This window comes from Lathyrus oleraceus, chromosome 5, assembly GCF_024323335.1.
Source record: "Lathyrus oleraceus cultivar Zhongwan6 chromosome 5, CAAS_Psat_ZW6_1.0, whole genome shotgun sequence".
NCBI lineage: Eukaryota > Viridiplantae > Streptophyta > Magnoliopsida > Fabales > Fabaceae > Lathyrus > Lathyrus oleraceus.
The window spans coordinates 597058798-597078450 of record NC_066583.1 but is presented as its reverse complement, the minus strand read 5'-3'; positions in this window follow the sequence as shown (position 1 = coordinate 597078450).

The following is a 19653-nucleotide window of genomic DNA, read 5'->3' as shown; positions in this document are numbered from 1 at the left end:
TTCAAACAACTTTCATGTTTAAGTCTATAGCTAGTTTTGCTTGGAAAGTCAATTTTTATGGTGAATGATTATATGTCATTTTGTCTGAACCCTTGTTTGGAGGTCAACTTCCCAAGACCATAACTTGCTCAATTTTTATGAGATGAAAGCCATTAAATTTCATGATCAAATTAAAGATGTCTAATTCAACTTTTATGTTAGGAGGAAGTTCAAATTTAACTTGAAAATGCATGTTCCAAGAGGAAACATTATAGGTCATTTTGGGCCAATACTATTGAACAAGTGATTTTCCTTAACTTCCAAAATTAATAACTCCTTCATGCCAAATCCAAATGAGGTCAAAGAGGTTTGAAAGAGATAAAAATTTGATTAAGGAACTTTTATCATCTGAAGTCCATAGAAAAAGTTATTCAAGGTGGAAGAAGTGAACATTTTGACTTGGGACTTAGAAAATTTTCAAATATGTTTGATTTCCTAAACTTCCACCTCAAAATTCATCATGATCCAAGCTTCAAATGAAAACGTGTTGAACATGAAAGTTGTTCCCCTTAATCTCACCTTTCCAAAAAGTCTAAGATCATCTCATTTGGATCAAAATTGAGGTACTTGCGGAAGGTTTCATTATGGGAAGTGTTTTGGCAAGATTGGATTTCAAGTGATCAAATTCTTTTGCATGCTTCCACATGATGGATTCAGTACACTTTGCACATGAATTGGAAGTGGATTTCATCATTCCTAAGGTCCAAATCACTGCCCATGCAACCATACAAGAAGGTTTCTAAAAATGTCCAAATTTCAAGTGGTGCAAATATAAGGTGCATTGCCTATTTAAACAAGCTTAAGGCTTTAGATTCATCATCAACATCTTGCCCAAGCTTTGCTAGACTGATTCAAACCCCTACTACCATAGAATTTCTGAAGGTTTCTCTTGAAATCGAGCTTGAACTTAATCTTCTGTTTGGAATTTCAAACTCCAAAAATTCACTTCCCTTTTCATCTCAATTGACTTCTACAAGCAAGAGGAAGAGAAAGAAATCAAATCCAGATCAAGATCAAGTGGAATTAAATCAACTCGAAGGTGATTTTTCAAAAACTTCTTCTCTTCGATTCTCCCTCAATTCTTCACCGTTCTTTGTGATTTTTGGTTGTCTGAAGTCATATCAATGTAGGGAAGAAGATTGAGTTGCTTTAAGGTCAAATCGAAGCAACTCAGTTCATGATCCTCAAAATTCAAATCCCTGTATCTTTTTATATACTTGGAACTGGACAAAATTGAGGGCAAATTCGAGCTCCTGAGCATTTTTTCTTTAAATATATGCCTTACTTTTTCATTTTGGTGATGGTTGATGGAGGACCAGTCCAGTGAGGTCCACCGGAGAAGAAGACCGGAGCTCTGGCTCCGGTGATGTGTTGTCATGCATCTCAACCATAGGATCTAGTTTAAATGTTTTAATCTCATGCGTTGCTTTTGATTACCAAGCCTATGCCGCATTGACTGTAGTGCATCATGGAACGCGCACTTATCCCCATCTAATCTTCCATCCCAATTAATGAGGGAGATCAATGGTTCTCATTTTTTTGAATTTCTGATTATTTCATTTAATTGCTTATTTTAATTAATTCATATTAATTTCATTTTTAATCCAAAAATATGGGACTTTCACCAAAAAAATTCAAATATTTTCGTCTTTCATTTTCTGAATTAATATGATATTTTGGATTAATTTTGATATTTTTCATGAATTAATTGTTTTTGTGCATATTTTTGATTATTTAAAAATACTTCTAAGTTTTCAAAAATAATGAATTTTTTTGTCCAAGGTCCTTTGACCTTATTTGACCTATGATAAATCTCTTGCCCATTTATTTGGTGTTTTCAAGAGGTTTTAGGTTTTTGATCAAACATAATTTAATTTAAATGCATTTTAATTTGATTTTTAATTGATTAATTGTGTAGAAATTATGTTGAGATATTTTTATTGACTTGTGAAGTTTGATTATGTGTTTGGGCCTTGGTCAAGGTTGATTTGACTTTTGTTGGATTAAAATCATTGGATTTAGGGGATTGATGAAATGTACATTTCATCTCCCAAAATGAATGAATGATTTTAATTTGATAAAGTTCCTCCCATGACCAATTTGTGTTTGTCTCATCTCTCCCCCCCCCCCCCCCCCCCCATCCTTCTTCATCTTCAATCCTACCCCTTTCATTGACCAATGAAGTCTCAATATCCTAAGGCTAATTGGTTCATCAATAACTTCATGTTAGATGAACCAATACAAGTATGGATGAGATTAGGTTCATACTTTGATCATTTTCTTTTTGAGTGTGGTATGTTTTAGGAGTATGGTTCATTATACCATATCTCTAACATGCATTAACATCAAACATTTTATTACCCGACCTCAGATAGTTGTGACTTCTACTTAAGTCCAATTACGATTGCTTAACATAGCGCTAAATTTTGACCCTAAAGGCATATCATTCTAGTAAGTGAGATTGTAAGTCTCCCCCCTTTCATGGCATTGTATGGAAACTTGGCCTTTTTTCCTTCCTTTGGAAGATGTCTTGGTTCAAGGACCTATACTTGTGAATAGAGGGTTTAGTGTTCTCCAAAGAATGACTTAATCAATTGAAAAGCAAAAACTCAACTAACTTCTAATCAACTAACATTTGACTAACTTCTTATTATTATTGCTTTTAATTCCAAGTCATTTACTTTATGTCATTTAAATTCGAGTCATTTACCATTTCATTTTCCATTTACATACCATTTAACTTGTTTATGTTTATGCCATTTTTACTTTGCTCACTTGAGCCATATATTGTGTTTGTAGATATTTGTTTAAGTATATTGTTTGTGTTTGTGGTCTTAGGACCTTAAAATATCTAATAAACAACAAAAACCCTAAAAAATGTTTGTGTGGACTGTTGGATTTGATCTGAGCTTTGGACTTAGATTTAGGCAACATTCCCTATCCAAAAGGACTTGGCCAATCCTAACATCTCTGAAACCTAGTCATTGAGAATTGAGTTTTTATCTGATACAAGTATTGAGATCCACTTGAATTCCTCTGCCACATGGTCTTGATGTAAATGTTACTTTGAACCTGTGCTTAATGCCTTATTCTGATCCATTCAAGGAGTATGTCATCTGATACATGGGAAGATTAAGAAGAAGACTATGAAGTTGCTAGCTTGGATGTGGCTATCTTTATTTGATGCCTTGCTCTCCACCTTGCTACTTGATTATTGATATTGCTTTATTCTAAAGTCCAAAGGAAAAGTGGGTTTCTATATGACATTCTTGTCTATTGACTTGCATCCCATTGGTCAGATCTTTTCAACTCTTAACTTTTAAATTTTATGCTTAGGATTAGTATATTCATCTCCTCCCATTTCTTAAATTTCAAATCTCTCCCCTTTTTTCAAAAAACCTTCTTTGCTTGTGATTTCTAAACTTAGACTATATTGAAAATTAGAAACTTTGGCCTTATGCCATTGCATTTTAAAAACATTTTCTTAAATCAAACTTGTAAATAAACTTAACCATATTGACTTAAATTTTCAAAAGACAAAAATAACTAACACCCATTCAAACTCTTTTAGACCCCTTTGTGCCTCTTTTTAAATTTAAATTATGTTAAAAGCAATCCACTCATTTTGAAATTGATACCACGAACTACGAGGTTTTGATCCCTCATTTTTATCTTGGTACGTAGGCACAAGTTTGAAGGTCTTCTCATCCCCACACTCTATTTATTGCAAACATCATTTTATACCAAAAACACATACACACATAAAAAAGGGCTCCCTAGGAGTACCTAGGACACTTTGGATGCTAACACCTTCCCTCTGTATAACCAATCCCCTTACCTGTAGTCTATGGCATTTTATTAGTTTTGATTTGGAAACTTCTTATCTTTGGGTTTTGTTCGTACTTTTCCCTTTTCCTTTGGAAACAATAAAAGCACGATGGCGACTCTAGTTTTATTGATGTTAAGCTTATCCATAACTTAATGGTCATGAATTTACCGCTACAGAAATTAAGTGGCGACTCTGCTGGGGAGTAGTCCTCAGTGGGTTTAGCCTACTTTTTTATGTGTATATAATTGTGTAACACCTCAAAATTTGCCCTCCTCTCTTGGAACTAGCTTAGCATATTGCTTTTCATCTTTAGGGCATTAGTCATTGCATATTGCATATCATGTGGAAACATTGAGCAAGTCATCCTCCTAAGTCTTTCTGAGAAGATAAAGAGGTTAAAAGATTCAAGCTTGAGGGTCTCATGAATTGATCACTAATCATCTGAGGTTTGTGCTTCAATTAGGGTTTCTTGGTTCTTCAAGGAGATTGATCATTATCTTGGTTAAAATGGTACATCACCATCATCATTGGTCTTATCATCACCAGGAGATTCATTGTGCCTGATCAGTTCCTTGGGATTAGGGTTTTGACCTCTGGTCAACCCTAATCAGTTGCATGATACCAATCAGGGTTTTTCAAGGGGATGAGGTCTTAATTGAGATGGGGATCATCATATGGTTTTATTGAGCTTTTATAAGCTAGGGTTTCATTTTGGAGCCATTTAGTCAAGAGGTTGAGGCTCAAATTCATCTGTGCATGGCCAAGTCGTCTATCAGTCAACAAAAGTCAACCACAAGTCAACTGTTGGATTTGGAGGTGGGAAGTGGTTAGAAATACTTCATTCATGTTCAAACAAGTCTCATTTGACATTTCAAACATCAACATTGAAGAAAATAAAGTCAGGACAAAACTTTCCAAAAATAGAAAGTGACATGTAATTCAAAATTGCCAAAAATGGAAAGGTTTTTTCCTCAAGATTACATCATCAAGAAAGCTTCAAATGAAATTTTGTTGAACATGAAAGTTGTAGATCTTTCTCTCCCATTTCCAAAAAGTCCAAGATCATCAATTTCTCATCTGTGGTTGAGGAGATATGGATCAATCTTGGTCAAGTGAACATTGAACTTCAAAAGGGCATAACTTTCAAACCATAAGTCCAAATGAGATGGCTCTTTTTGCAACATTCTCCTTTTAACCTCTAGTTTCCAAATTTGGCATTACATGGCATGCATTCCATTCACATAAATATATGAAAATTCAATTCATTTTTGGAGGGAAAAATTCAAGTTCAAAATTGGTGAGTTATTTGCACATGCTACTATCACCATTGGCCTTAAAACATTATTTTGAGTGAAATCAAGGCCAAATTCGTACTGTTCACATGTCATTGCCATGCATAAAGGGTGAAAAATCATTTTTGCAAAACACCTCCAAACTTAACCATTTTTCATTAGCACTTGGTTTAACTTAATTAATCATGATTAGTGAGGCATATATAACACAAATCCTAACAGAATTCATCACAATTCCCAATCTTAGATCTAGAATCACAAAGTTCATGAAAATTTTCTCTCACTTTTTTCTTTGAAATTCTTCAAACACACTCCATTTTTCTTGATCAATTCATCATCTGGTAGCATTCGTGAGCAAAATTGAAGGAAGATCCAGTGGAATTCGTGCACATTGAAGCATATGCAAGCTTGAGTTCATCAATGGTGAAATCCAAATTCTGTGGAATCATGCTCAATTGAACATCAAGCATTCATCCAATTACTTGCACAAGCATCCTGGAGCAACATTTGATCCATTACAAGGCCTGGAACACGTGATTTCATCAAGCTGTTCTTCAAGAGGTCACTTTTTCGATCTCTTTAATTCATGAAATTGTTATGTGAATCTTGTAGATCTCTTTGCTGTGATCATTCTGAGCTTTAAATCACTAAAAACCATGCCATATTGAGTGAGTTTCGAATGTTTGAAGTTTGGTGCATGATTTTTGTTTCGTTCGATCCGTATGATTTACGTTGTTTTAGGCTTAACCATTAGTGGATTCATGATGTGCATTGAAAGACCTACGCATTCATGTATCCAATCTTCGTTTCTGGGAAATTTGTTCATCATGATGATGAACAGCTACTGTTCATGCGTGCGTGTTGGTTGAAGAAGATGAATGTAGTTTTAGGCCACGGTTTTATGGATGCATAAGGCCACGTTAAAAGCGTTGCAGTATATTTCGCTAGGGAAGGCTTCTGATTGGCTGCATGGGAATCCCATGCAGCGCGCCAACTTCATGTTCAAATTTTGCCCTAGTTCGATTCTTGGTTCATGCAATATTTCCAATTCCTTTCATGATTTTGCCTTTTCCCTCCATGCTATGAACCTTGCTTCTCATATCATTTTTTATTTTCTTTCTCAACTTTCAAAATTCATAAATCATTGAATAATCATCCAAAAAACATGAGGATTTTTGCATTTTGTTCCTTATTGTTTCTAGTTTTTTATCATTATTTTTTCACAAATTGTGCCTGGCTGGATTTAATTTTTCCCTAGGGTTTGTGTACATGTATCATGTTTTGACATTGCCTTGCTGAATCAATTGTGAAATGCTCAATTTTAATCCAATGCTCATGAAATTTTACATGTAGAAACTAGACATCTTGCTGGACATTTTGGTGTTGAGTTTGCATTTTTATCATGTGCCATTGCTGAGTTATGATTTTTCTAAGTTAGGTGTGACAATTTGTGTCACACCTTGTGATGTCCAACATGATTGATGAATTTGCCTTGCCAAATGAATTCCAATTGTTCTGATTATTTGTATGATACTTGATATGCATGTTGTGAATGATCATGAATTTTTGTAGAATTTGTGGAATGATTTCTGATTTGTTTGAGAATTTTCTTTCTGGATTGCCATTTGTGCACTTTTGAATGGTCTTGAATTTCATTGGTTTGTGAAATGCTGGTTGTTTATCCTATGAATGTGAAATTTTGCACATTGTTTCTAGACATATTGAAGTTTGTTGTGGCTTTGGTTTGAGGTCTTTATCATTTGTCAATTCTGTTTTAGGCTTGTGCTAAGTTGATGTAGCATTTGGTGTCTCATTTGAGCTTGTTTTGATTGCCTTGCCTTATGGAATTTGATTACCATGCTTAATCATGTCCAAATGCTCTAATTTTGTGTGTGATGATCATGTTGTGTGTTATGTTTACCCATGATTTTGGCCAAAATTGATTGAATCATTTTTTATTTATTGTGCATTTGTTCATTCTGTTGTCTCAATGTGGTTACAATGTGCATACCTTGCCATATTTTGTTCATGAAATGAATTTGGTAATTGATATTGATATGGGACTTTTTAGATGATGTTCTTAATTGATTGAAGTTGATTCATGTCAATTTTCATGTTCTGTTTTGAATTTTTTCTCCCTCTTTGACCCTGGGCCTTGTCCTAGTGGTTTGTCTCATCTTTGAGCTTTGATTTCAGGTTGAACATCCAGGTTATATGGTTCATGATGCAACCTCACTTGAGCATTTGATGCTTGCTTTTGACCACTAACCTTGTGTGTTTTGTAGGGTTGTTAACTCATTTGAGTTTGACTTGTTGGCTTATGCCTTTGATCATTGGGTTTGATGTTGATATTAACTGTTGTTTGATTGTCTGTACAGTGTAACTGACTTGTGTGATGTTTCAACATGTACATAAGTTGCTTAAGTTCAATTTGAACTTGCTTTTTCTTGGTTGCTTAACCACATAGGTATAACTCTCTGACTTCATGTAGTCTGGAAGACCTGTCCTGTTACTTGGGCAGGCACCTGTCTGAAGCCCTCCTTAAGAGGCAATGCTTGTGTATGTTTATCTTTGTGCCAAGCAGGAAAAGCCCTTTGATAAGGCAATTGGCAGATAAAAGAGATGTGAAATCCATCTCCTGCTATTCAGTGTGTCATCCCTTTGCTCACATTACATGTTGATGCATTGTGGATATTAACCCAAGATCTTTGTTGTGTCAGTCATATGTAGAGAAGAGTTCCAACTTTCTGAACTCCCACACTTTCATTTGTCTGAAGCTCTCCCAGGCCAGGGATAAGAGCTGTGAGGTCTTACCCTCACTTCCCATTTCATCTGCTTCACCCTAACTCTCAATGTTAGGGTTAAGAGCTAACTACACCCGACTTCAGTTGGCTTGTGTTTCACAGCCTAACCTTGTGTGAGCCCATCTGTTTGTATATAGTGTGTGTGCTTGCTCTTGTGTTTGTATGCTTTTGTTTGTCCTGTGTAGGATAGCTTGTTTCCTGTGCAAGTTAGATAGAAACCTCAACCTAGGACCATTGTGGATTACATGATAACTATTAGGCTCGAGTCAGTCTCCCTTCTAGTTTGTCATTTCCCAGTCTCTGGTTAGGAGAAAGTTTCTCCCCTGTTAAGGGGAACTACGTTGCCCTGATCCTCATACCAGATGAGGTACGTAGGCAGGAGATCGTACGAGATCTCTCCGGGCACCCTTTTTTCTTTTTTTGTGTGTTTGCTTGACAGTTTTTAGGCTCGAGTTCCAGACTCCCTATTAACTTGTTTGCTTGTTAGCTTTCTTGTGTGTGTTAGGAGATGGATATAAGACCAGCGATTGGCATTCCGTATCCTATTGTTGTGTGCTTGGAGTCCGATATAAGTCCAACAATTGGCATTTGGTTTCCAGTGTGGGTTTGTTGGTTCAGAGTCTGATGTAAGTCCAGCAATTGGCATTCGGTTTCCATGTTTGCCTGTTTGTGCGTTTGTTTTGACATCTCAGCGTCTGTGCGTGTGTTTTGTTTCGGCGTGCGTGAGCCGAACTACGGTAGCTCTGATTCTCATTCCCGATGAGATACGTAGGCATAGGATGCGATATCCTAGCGAGCCTGTTCCTCTCTTCCTCCACCTGTGTTGTTTCCAGGTTGGTTCCTCTAAGTTTGGGGTGGGTGTTCTGAGTGGGGCTAAAACCCAGGCCCGAGTATACACCTAGGATTAGTGTGGTCTCACGTTTCCTCACTTGCTTTATCAGCATGATGTTGCAACGTGACATACCACAAGCCGGACGAGGTTCTTCTGAGTGAGCTCTTCCTTAGTGGGGTGTTCCACTTTGGTTGGGTTATCTCTTTAGGGCTGTTGACTTCGGTGACCGATCTTTCCCGGATCTTTGGTTTAGACTGTAACACCCCAAGAGAAATAAGACACTTATTTAATTTAAATTAATAATTAAATGATTAATTTAATTAAATAATTGGAATTTTGGATTTTATTATTATTATTATTTTGGGAATAATAATAATTGGAATATATATATAAGTGGGAATAAAGAAAAGGGTTTCATTCTTAACAAAGAAATTTCACGTGAAACTCAGAGAAGCTGCAGAGAAGAGGAAAAAGGGCAAAGAGCCGAAAAGCACGGTTGAAGAACGGAAAAACTAAAGCTTCGAGAATTGCCGGATTATCTCAGGTAAGGGGGGTTTATCGTCGTTTAATGGGTATTATAGAATAACATGTCATGGGTAGTGAGAAGCCGTTGATTTTAACCCTAATTGGAACTGTATATGCTGAAATTGACGTTGAATAAACCGTGTTAAAAACTGTAAATTGAATTGATAGTTGTGTGAGTCGAAAATGTTAGACCAGGGTACGAATCCCAATTAAAAACTTGAATCGGCGCTACCAATTTACCGGACGAATGGTTCTGTTTAGAGATGGTTGTAGTTGAGGAAACGGCCGGAAAACCTGCGAAACGTAAGCTAACGGAACCCTGGAAAACTCAGAAAAATCTGAGTCTGCGCGCGAGCGGTCGACCATAGGGTCGGCGTGCGCTGACCCGTGAGGCCTGCGCTGACTGCATGCGTCGACGCATGGTAGTTTTGCGCCGACCAGTGAGCTAAGCGTCGACTGTATGCGTCGACGCATAAGGCTTTTGCGCCGACTCCCTCCAGTTGAGCAGAGTCTTTGCAGAATGGAAAATAGTTGATTTTATGTTGTGAGTGCAAGTGGTAGCTGGCCTATCATAGTTAATTGTGAGGAATGAATTTATTAGGTTTATGGTTGTGAAATGTTGATGCAATAATGTTGAAAAGTTGATTTTTTTAGTTGCCTTGTTGAAATTATTAAGTTGTAGGCCGATGAGCCAACGTTGATTCTAAGTTGATTTGTTGAGCATTACTGAGTTGTAGGCTGAAGAGCCAAAGTTGATTATGAGTTGTTCTGTTGAAAAGCTGTTATGTGGCTGTTGTTATTATGTTGTTGAGCTTTCAAGTCGTACATGACATATACATTCATATGCATTAAGTCGGGGCTTTTGCTCACACCACGTTGGCCTGGATTGGCAAAAATATGGGGCTTTTGCTCACACCACGTTGGCCTGGATTGGCAAAAATATGGGGCTTTTGCTCACACCACGTTGGCCTGGATTGGCAAATTTTTAAGTTGAAAGTTGAAGGCTTATGCCTTGATGCCCACTAAACTGGCAATGATTTTAAGTTGGGAGTTTTACTCCAAATGGTACCACATGCATGAAGAGTCGAGTCTCATTGAGTTGCATTTTATGTTGTTATTGAGTTGCCTTTACGTTGTGTTTGAATATGATAATTGAGTTGACTGTGCCGTTGCCTAATGCATGATATAATTAGGGTGATTAACGTGTAGAATTACTTAACATAACATGATAAATTATAATATTTGTTATACCGATTGAGGAACTCACCCTTACAGCTATATTTTTCAGGTAACGAGCAGTGAGTCGAATAGAAGTTAGTGCTTGAAGTCTAGTGTGGTTAGAGGGTCATGCTCTGATAGATGTAACATCGGGACGGGATGTTTGAATTGTTGAATAAATGTTAATTTTGATGAATTACAGATGTTGAAATATTTATCCGCTGCGTATTGTTAAAGAAGATTTATGTTGAATAAAATTGAGCATGACTGATTTTACGTTGACTTTTGTGAAGAAGTTGTTATGTGACACCCTTGAGATGTATGATTACTCTGATATGTATGATTTAATTGTTGTTATTTTATTATTAAACATTGGGGTATTTTAGAAGGGTGTTACATTAGTGGTATCAGAGCAGGTCGGTCCGTCCGGCCAGTTGTCGTGTCGTTTTGTCTAACAATTGTGTATTGTTACCAATCTAACTTTAAGTTGTGTTGTATTGATAAGTTGAAATGGCTGGAAGGAATGACGCTGCAATGGCTGCCGCAATGCAAGCAATGGCACAAGCTGTGCAGAACTTGCCAAATGCTGGTGGAGATGCTGGATCACGTAGCTTGGCGACCTTTCAGAGAGAGAATCCGCCGGTGTTTAAAGGAAAGCATGATCCAGATGCAGCCTTGGGATGGTTGAAAGAGATTGAGAGAATATTCCGTGTTATGGATTGTACTCCAGCTCAGAAGGTTCGGTATGGTACTCACATGCTAGCAGTCGAAGCTGATGACTGGTGGCTAGAGACTCACGAGAGGTTGACCGCGGCAGGTGAAGTCGTTACTTGGGATGTATTCCGTAGGGAATTTCTGAGGAAGTATTATCCAGAGGATGTCCGTGGTAAGAAGGAGATTGAATTCCTTGAGCTGAAGCAAGGAAACATGTCTGTCACGGATTATGCTGCGAAATTTGTGGAGTTGTCCAAATTTTATCCTCATTACACTGGTGCTGGTGCTGAATTTTCAAAGTGCATCAAGTTTGAAAATGGATTGCGCTCTGAAATTAAGAAAGCTGTTGGGTATCAGAAGATACGCATTTTTACTGAATTGGTTGATAGCTGCAGGATATTTGAAGAGGACAATAATGCTCATTATAAGATTGTCAGTGACCGCAAGGGAAAGCAGCATCAAAATCGTGGCAAGCCATATGATGTTCCAGCTGGAAAAGGGAAGCAAGTAGCTGCTCCGGCTCAGAGGACTAGTAGGGGAGGTGCTCCTACTGGTATAGTTTGCTTCAAGTGTGGTCAGGCTGGTCATAAGAGTAATGTATGTACTGCTGAAGTGAAGAGGTGTTTTCGCTGTGGTAAGACTGGGCATGCAATAGCTGATTGCAAGCACAAGGAAGTGATTTGTTTTAATTGCGGAGAAGAAGGGCATATTGGAAGTCAGTGTCAGAAGCCGAAGAAAGGGAATCAGTCAGGAGGCAAGGTCTTTGCTTTATCGGGTTCTGAGACTTCTGCAGATGATCGTTTGATCCGAGGTACGTGTTATATTAATGGCTTTCCTCTTGTAGCTATTATTGACACAGGTGCGACTCATTCCTTTATCTCTTTGGATTGTGCTGTGAAACTTAAGTTAGAGGTATCTGAGATGTTTGGAAGTATGGTAATTGATACTCCTGCGAAGGGTTCAGTGACTACTACTTCGGTTTGTTTAAATTGTCCTTTGAGTATTTTTGGTAGAGACTTTGGGATGGACCTAGTGTGCCTTCCACTAGTGCAGATTGATGTTATTCTGGGTATGAACTGGTTGGTGTTTAACCGAGTTTCTATCAATTGTTTTGATAAGACTGTGATATTTCCTGAGAGTGAGGAAGGAAAGAGTTTGTTTCTATCAGCGAGACAAGTGGATGAGGAAGTAGCTGATGGGGCAGAGTTGTTTATGCTGTTAGCGACTTTGGAGGCTAAAGATAAACTGATGATTTGCGATCTAGCTGTGGTGTGTGATTTTCCTGATGTGTTTCCGGAAGAAGTGAATGAATTGCCGCCAGAGCGTGAAGTGGAGTTCTCTATTGACTTGGTACCTGGTACTAGGCCGATATCGATGGCTCCGTACCGTATGTCTGCTGTTGAGTTAACTGAATTGAAGAGTCAGTTGGAAGATCTATTGGATAAGAAATTTATTCGTCCGAGTGTGTCACCGTGGGGTGCACCAGTGCTATTGGTTAAGAAGAAAGAAGGTACTATGAGGTGTGTGTGGACTACAGGCAACTGAATAAAGTGACGATCAAGAATCGGTATCCTTTGCCGAGGATTGATGATTTGATGGATCAGTTGGTTGGTGCAAGTGTGTTCAGCAAGATAGATTTGAGGTCTGGGTATCATCAGATACGTGTGAAGACTGAGGATATTCAGAAGACTGCTTTCAGGACAAGGTATGGACATTATGAGTATTCTGTAATGCCTTTTGGTGTAACTAATGCACCTGGAGTATTTATGGAGTATATGAATAGGATTTTCCATCCATACCTAGACAAGTTTGTCGTGGTATTTATTGATGATATTTTGGTGTATTCGAAATCGGAAGAAAGGCATGCTGAGCATTTGAGAGTGGTTTTGGAAGTTCTACGAGAAAAGAAATTATTTGCTAAATTGTCCAAGTGTGAGTTTTGGTTAGAAGAGGTAAGTTTTCTTGGTCATGTGATTTCAAGAGGTGGTGTTGCTGTTGATCCTTCTAAGATAGAAGCGGTATCTAAGTGGGAAGCCCCGAAGTCGGTTGCTGAGATTCGAAGTTTTCTTGGTTTGGCTGGTTATTATAGGAAGTTCATTGAGGGATTTTCTAAGTTGGCGTTACCGTTGACGATGTTGACTAGAAAGGGGCAAGCATTTGTTTGGGACTCAAAATGTGAAGAAGGTTTCCAAGAGTTAAGGAGAAGGTTAACTACTGCTCCTATTCTGACATTACCGAGTTCGTCGGAACCATTTGAAGTTTACTGTGATGCTTCATTGTTGGGTTTGGGTGGCGTGTTGGTGCAGAATAAGCAGGTTATAGCTTATGCTTCAAGACAGCTGAGGATTCATGAGAGGAATTATCCGACGCACGATTTAGAGTTGGCGGCTGTGGTGTTTGTTCTGAAGTTATGGAGACATTACTTGTATGGGTCAAGATTTGAAGTTTTCAGTGACCATAAAAGTTTGAAGTATTTGTTTGATCAGAAAGAGCTGAATATGAGACAGAGGAGATGGTTAGAGTTTCTGAAGGATTATGACTTTGGTTTGAATTACCATCCGGGTAAAGCAAACGTAGTGGCTGATGCATTGAGTCGGAAATCATTGCATATGTCTATGCTAATGGTTAAGGAGTTGGATCTAATCGAACAGTTTAGAGATTTGAGTTTGGTGTGTGAGAGTACTCACAATAGTGTTAAATTGGGAATGTTGAAATTAACAAGTGGTATTCTGGATGAGATCAGAGAGGGTCAGAAATCTGATGTGCTTTTGGTTGATAAGTTGACTCTAGTGAGTCAAGGTCAAGGTGGCGAATTCAGAATTGATGAGACTGGTATTTTGAAATTTGGTAGTCGGGTGTGTATTCCGGATGTTACAGAACTTAAGAAGAGTATTCTTGAAGAAGGACATCGTAGTGGGTTGAGTATTCATCCTGGAGCTACGAAGATGTATCATGATTTGAAGAAGTTATTTTGGTGGCCGGGAATGAAAAGAGATATCGCGAGTTTCGTTTATTCTTGTTTGACGTGTCAGAAGTCAAAGATTGAGCATCAGAAGCCGTCTGGGCTAATGCAACCGTTGGCGATTCCAGAGTGGAAATGGGATAGTATCAGTATGGATTTTGTTTCTGGTTTACCGAGGACAAGTAAGAATTTTGAGGCTATTTGGGTGATTGTGGATAGATTGACGAAGTCGGCTCATTTCATTCCGATCAGAATGGATTATCCGTTAGAAAAATTGGCTGAGTTGTATATTGAGAAGATTGTAAGCTTGCATGGTATTCCGTCGAGTATTGTTTCGGACAGAGATCCTAGATTTACATCGAAGTTCTGGGAAGGTTTGCAGAAGGCTTTGGGAACTAAGCTGAGATTGAGTTCTGCATATCATCCGCAGACTGATGGTCAGACTGAGAGGACGATTCAGTCATTAGAGGATCTTTTGAGAGCTTGTGTTTTGGAAAAGGGAGGTGCTTGGGATTGTTATTTGCCTTTGATTGAGTTTACCTACAACAATAGTTTTCATTCGAGTATTGGTATGGCACCGTTTGAAGCTTTGTATGGTAGGAGATGTCGGACACCGTTATGTTGGTATGAGTCCGGTGAGAGTGCTGTGATTGGACCGGAGATTATTCAACAAACTACGGAAAAGATTAAGATGATTCAGGAGAAGATGAGAATTGCTCAGAGTCGTCAGAAGAGTTATCATGATAAGAGGAGGAAGTCACTTGAGTTCCAAGAGGGGGATCATGTGTTTCTTCGTGTCACTCCGATAACTGGTGTTGGTCGAGCTTTGAAGTCGAAGAAGTTGACACCGCGATTTATTGGTCCTTATCAGATTTTGGAAAGGATAGGAGAAGTAGCCTATCGTATCGCTTTACCGCCGTCACTTGCGAATTTGCATGAGGTTTTTCATGTGTCTCAGTTGAGGAGGTATATTCATGATCCGTCGCATGTGATCCAAGTAGATGATGTACAGGTGAGAGATAACCTGACTGTTGAAACATCGCCTATGAGGATTGAGGATCGAGAGTTGAAGCAGTTGCGGGGTAAAGAGATTGCCTTAGTGAAGGTAGCTTGGGGAGGACCAGCAGGTGGCAATGTGACTTGGGAGCTGGAGAGTCAGATGAAAGAGTCCTATCCAGAGTTATTTGCTTGAGGTATGTTTTCGAGGACGAAAACTCTTTTAGTGGGGGAGGGTTGTAACACCCCAAGAGAAATAAGACACTTATTTAATTTAAATTAATAATTAAATGATTAATTTAATTAAATAATTGGAATTTTGGATTTTATTATTATTATTATTTTGGGAATAATAATAATTGGAATATATATATAAGTGGGAATAAAGAAAAGGGTTTCATTCTTAACAAAGAAATTTCACGTGAAACTCAGAGAAGCTGCAGAGAAGAGGAAAAAGGGCAAAGAGCCGAAAAGCACGGTTGAAGAACGGAAAAACTAAAGCTTCGAGAATTGCCGGATTATCTCAGGTAAGGGGGGTTTATCGTCGTTTAATGGGTATTATAGAATAACATGTCATGGGTAGTGAGAAGCCGTTGATTTTAACCCTAATTGGAACTGTATATGCTGAAATTGACGTTGAATAAACCGTGTTAAAAACTGTAAATTGAATTGATAGTTGTGTGAGTCGAAAATGTTAGACCAGGGTACGAATCCCAATTAAAAACTTGAATCGGCGCTACCAATTTACCGGACGAATGGTTCTGTTTAGAGATGGTTGTAGTTGAGGAAACGGCCGGAAAACCTGCGAAACGTAAGCTAACGGAACCCTGGAAAACTCAGAAAAATCTGAGTCTGCGCGCGAGCGGTCGACCATAGGGTCGGCGTGCGCTGACCCGTGAGGCCTGCGCTGACTGCATGCGTCGACGCATGGTAGTTTTGCGCCGACCAGTGAGCTAAGCGTCGACTGTATGCGTCGACGCATAAGGCTTTTGCGCCGACTCCCTCCAGTTGAGCAGAGTCTTTGCAGAATGGAAAATAGTTGATTTTATGTTGTGAGTGCAAGTGGTAGCTGGCCTATCATAGTTAATTGTGAGGAATGAATTTATTAGGTTTATGGTTGTGAAATGTTGATGCAATAATGTTGAAAAGTTGATTTTTTTAGTTGCCTTGTTGAAATTATTAAGTTGTAGGCCGATGAGCCAACGTTGATTCTAAGTTGATTTGTTGAGCATTACTGAGCTGTAGGCTGAAGAGCCAAAGTTGATTATGAGTTGTTCTGTTGAAAAGCTGTTATGTGGCTGTTGTTATTATGTTGTTGAGCTTTCAAGTCGTACATGACATATACATTCATATGCATTAAGTCGGGGCTTTTGCTCACACCACGTTGGCCTGGATTGGCAAAAATATGGGGCTTTTGCTCACACCACGTTGGCCTGGATTGGCAAAAATATGGGGCTTTTGCTCACACCACGTTGGCCTGGATTGGCAAATTTTTAAGTTGAAAGTTGAAGGCTTATGCCTTGATGCCCACTAAACTGGCAATGATTTTAAGTTGGGAGTTTTACTCCAAATGGTACCACATGCATGAAGAGTCGAGTCTCATTGAGTTGCATTTTATGTTGTTATTGAGTTGCCTTTACGTTGTGTTTGAATATGATAATTGAGTTGACTGTGCCGTTGCCTAATGCATGATATAATTAGGGTGATTAACGTGTAGAATTACTTAACATAACATGATAAATTATAATATTTGTTATACCGATTGAGGAACTCACCCTTACAGCTATATTTTTCAGGTAACGAGCAGTGAGTCGAATAGAAGTTAGTGCTTGAAGTCTAGTGTGGTTAGAGGGTCATGCTCTGATAGATGTAACATCGGGACGGGATGTTTGAATTGTTGAATAAATGTTAATTTTGATGAATTACAGATGTTGAAATATTTATCCGCTGCGTATTGTTAAAGAAGATTTATGTTGAATAAAATTGAGCATGACTGATTTTACGTTGACTTTTGTGAAGAAGTTGTTATGTGACACCCTTGAGATGTATGATTACTCTGATATGTATGATTTAATTGTTGTTATTTTATTATTAAACATTGGGGTATTTTAGAAGGGTGTTACATAGACGATCTTAAGAGAGCTGCAACGGCACACCCGAAAGGGCAAACCCGTTGAGTATCTTTGCCCGATTGTCGAGACCATTATCCGCCTTAGGATGACCTGATTAGAATTCACCTGTGAGGGGAGGGTTGATTCTTACAGATGCATGTTCTGATGGTGACTTTGATGGTGACTAATGGTTCAGCTGTTGATCAGAGTCCTATTTATAAGTCGGATTTATGGATTTATTTCTGAGGCGCCGGAGTTCCGTCCGCGGTATTTATCTGTGGGGATCCGTTTATTTCAGGATTCCCTGGGCTGGTTCAGAAGGTCTTGTGGTTACCTGTTCAGAGAACTTTTTGATGATGATGGTGATGTATCTTCAGTTTCGTTTATTTCGGAACCCTGAGTGGGATTTGTGGTTACATATTCCTTCAGATGGTTGTGATCAGTTCAGAGGCTGTAACTCAGTGCAGTGGTTGTTCAGATGACTTGGAGGATGGCACAGTGCATTGCATTCATACCTCAACATCATTCACATTTTGCATTTATCTGCATCTAACACATGTTTATCCATATGCAGGGAACATTCTTGATTGAGATCCTGGTTGAGAGATTTCTTTGCTCAGACATGAGGCCCGGTTTGAAGGATGATGTTGTGTACAGTTTCTTTGATCCAGAGATCAGTGTGCTGAAGGAGATGATAGCATTGATTACACCCGACCATGTGGGGATGTTCAGGGAGGCATACGGTGGTATTCTGAAGTTGGTTTTCAGGCTCACAGACAGTGATAGGAGCGCCATTCATACTCTTCTCTAGTTCTATGACCCGGGCTTGAGATGCTTTGTCTTCCCGGACTACTTGTTGGGACCTTTGATGGAGGACTATGCTAGCATCCTGGGTATTCCGATCAGAGATCAGATTCCTTTCTACGTCACTAAGGGGGAACCTGATGTTGCTGAGATATCTCGTGCTCTTTATTTGAGCCCAGAGGTGACCAAGGGGGGTTTGAAGGAGAAGGGAAAGTTGCCTGGTTTTCATCTGAGTTTCTTGGAGGCTAAAGCCAAGGAGCATGCTGTTGTGGGTAATTGGAGGACTGTCTGTGCCTTGATTGCTGTGAGCATTTATGGGACCATCATGTTTCCTAATTAGAAGAACTTCGTGGACCTTAATGCTATCAGGTTGTTTATACAGAGGAATCCCATTCCTACTCTGGTTGGAGATGTCTATTACTCGGTCCATAATCGGAATGAGAAACGGCGTGGCGGATTGATCCGATGTTGTGCTCAGCTGTTGCACAAATGGTTTATGGGGTATTTGCCTTCCAGAGGTGCCTTTGCTTTTGTTCTTCATGACCAAACTGTGAATTGGGCGACCAAGTTGATGGGTTTGCGAGCCAAGGACATAGCTTGGACTCACAATGGTGTGGTCGGACGAGATTTCATCTACAGTTGTGGAAGTTTTCCCAATGTGCCTCTCATAGGAGTTCAGGGTTGCATTAATTACAACCCGACGCTTCTTAGGAGACAGATGGGGTTTGCTATGGAGGTTCCTCCTCTCGAGCGCGAGATTCAGGAGTCTTTCTATTTCCCGACTGAGGGTAATCTGACACGGTTGAGGCAAGTGTCTGGGGCATGGCGTAACATTCAGAGGAAGGGCAAGGTTCCTTTTGGTAAGGTTAACAGCAGGTCTTTTCCTCCATTTGACGATTGGCTTAGGAAGAGGATAGAGCTCACACATCTACCATTTCCTGGAGGTGATCCTTGGTGTCCTACGATTGAGAGGTCACGTTCTTCTGTCAGCATGGAAGAGTTCCTTGAGATGAAGAAAGCTAGAGATCAACTGCAAGCAGAGAAGACCGAATTGGAGATGAGTGTTCCTAGAGTCCAGAGGGTTAATCAGGAAATCGAAGGGAAAATGGAAGACCAGGATAAGAGACATGCTCTTGTGGTGAAGCACTTTGAGATGGACACTTCCTATTACCGCAAGATCAACCAAGCGTTGGAGTCGTCTACAAAGGAGCATGACCTTACCAAGGAGAAGCTGGCTAGAGCTTTGAAGGTCATTGATGATGAGAAGAGGAGGCAAATTCTTGTGAAGACTCAGAGGGAAGTTAGAGCCAAAGTCCTTACTACAGAATGGGAAGCGGAGAAAGCGAAGATTATGACTGAGAGAGATCATTATCTTGCTGAGAGAGATCATTACTTCAGACAGATGAAGATTCACCAGAAGGAGATAGGGAGATTGCAGCAGGAGAACACTGAGCTTAGGTTCGCGGTGAAGTTTACCAAGATGGTAGATGATGCGGAGCCTTCTGTGGGGCCTTCTTCAGTGTAGCC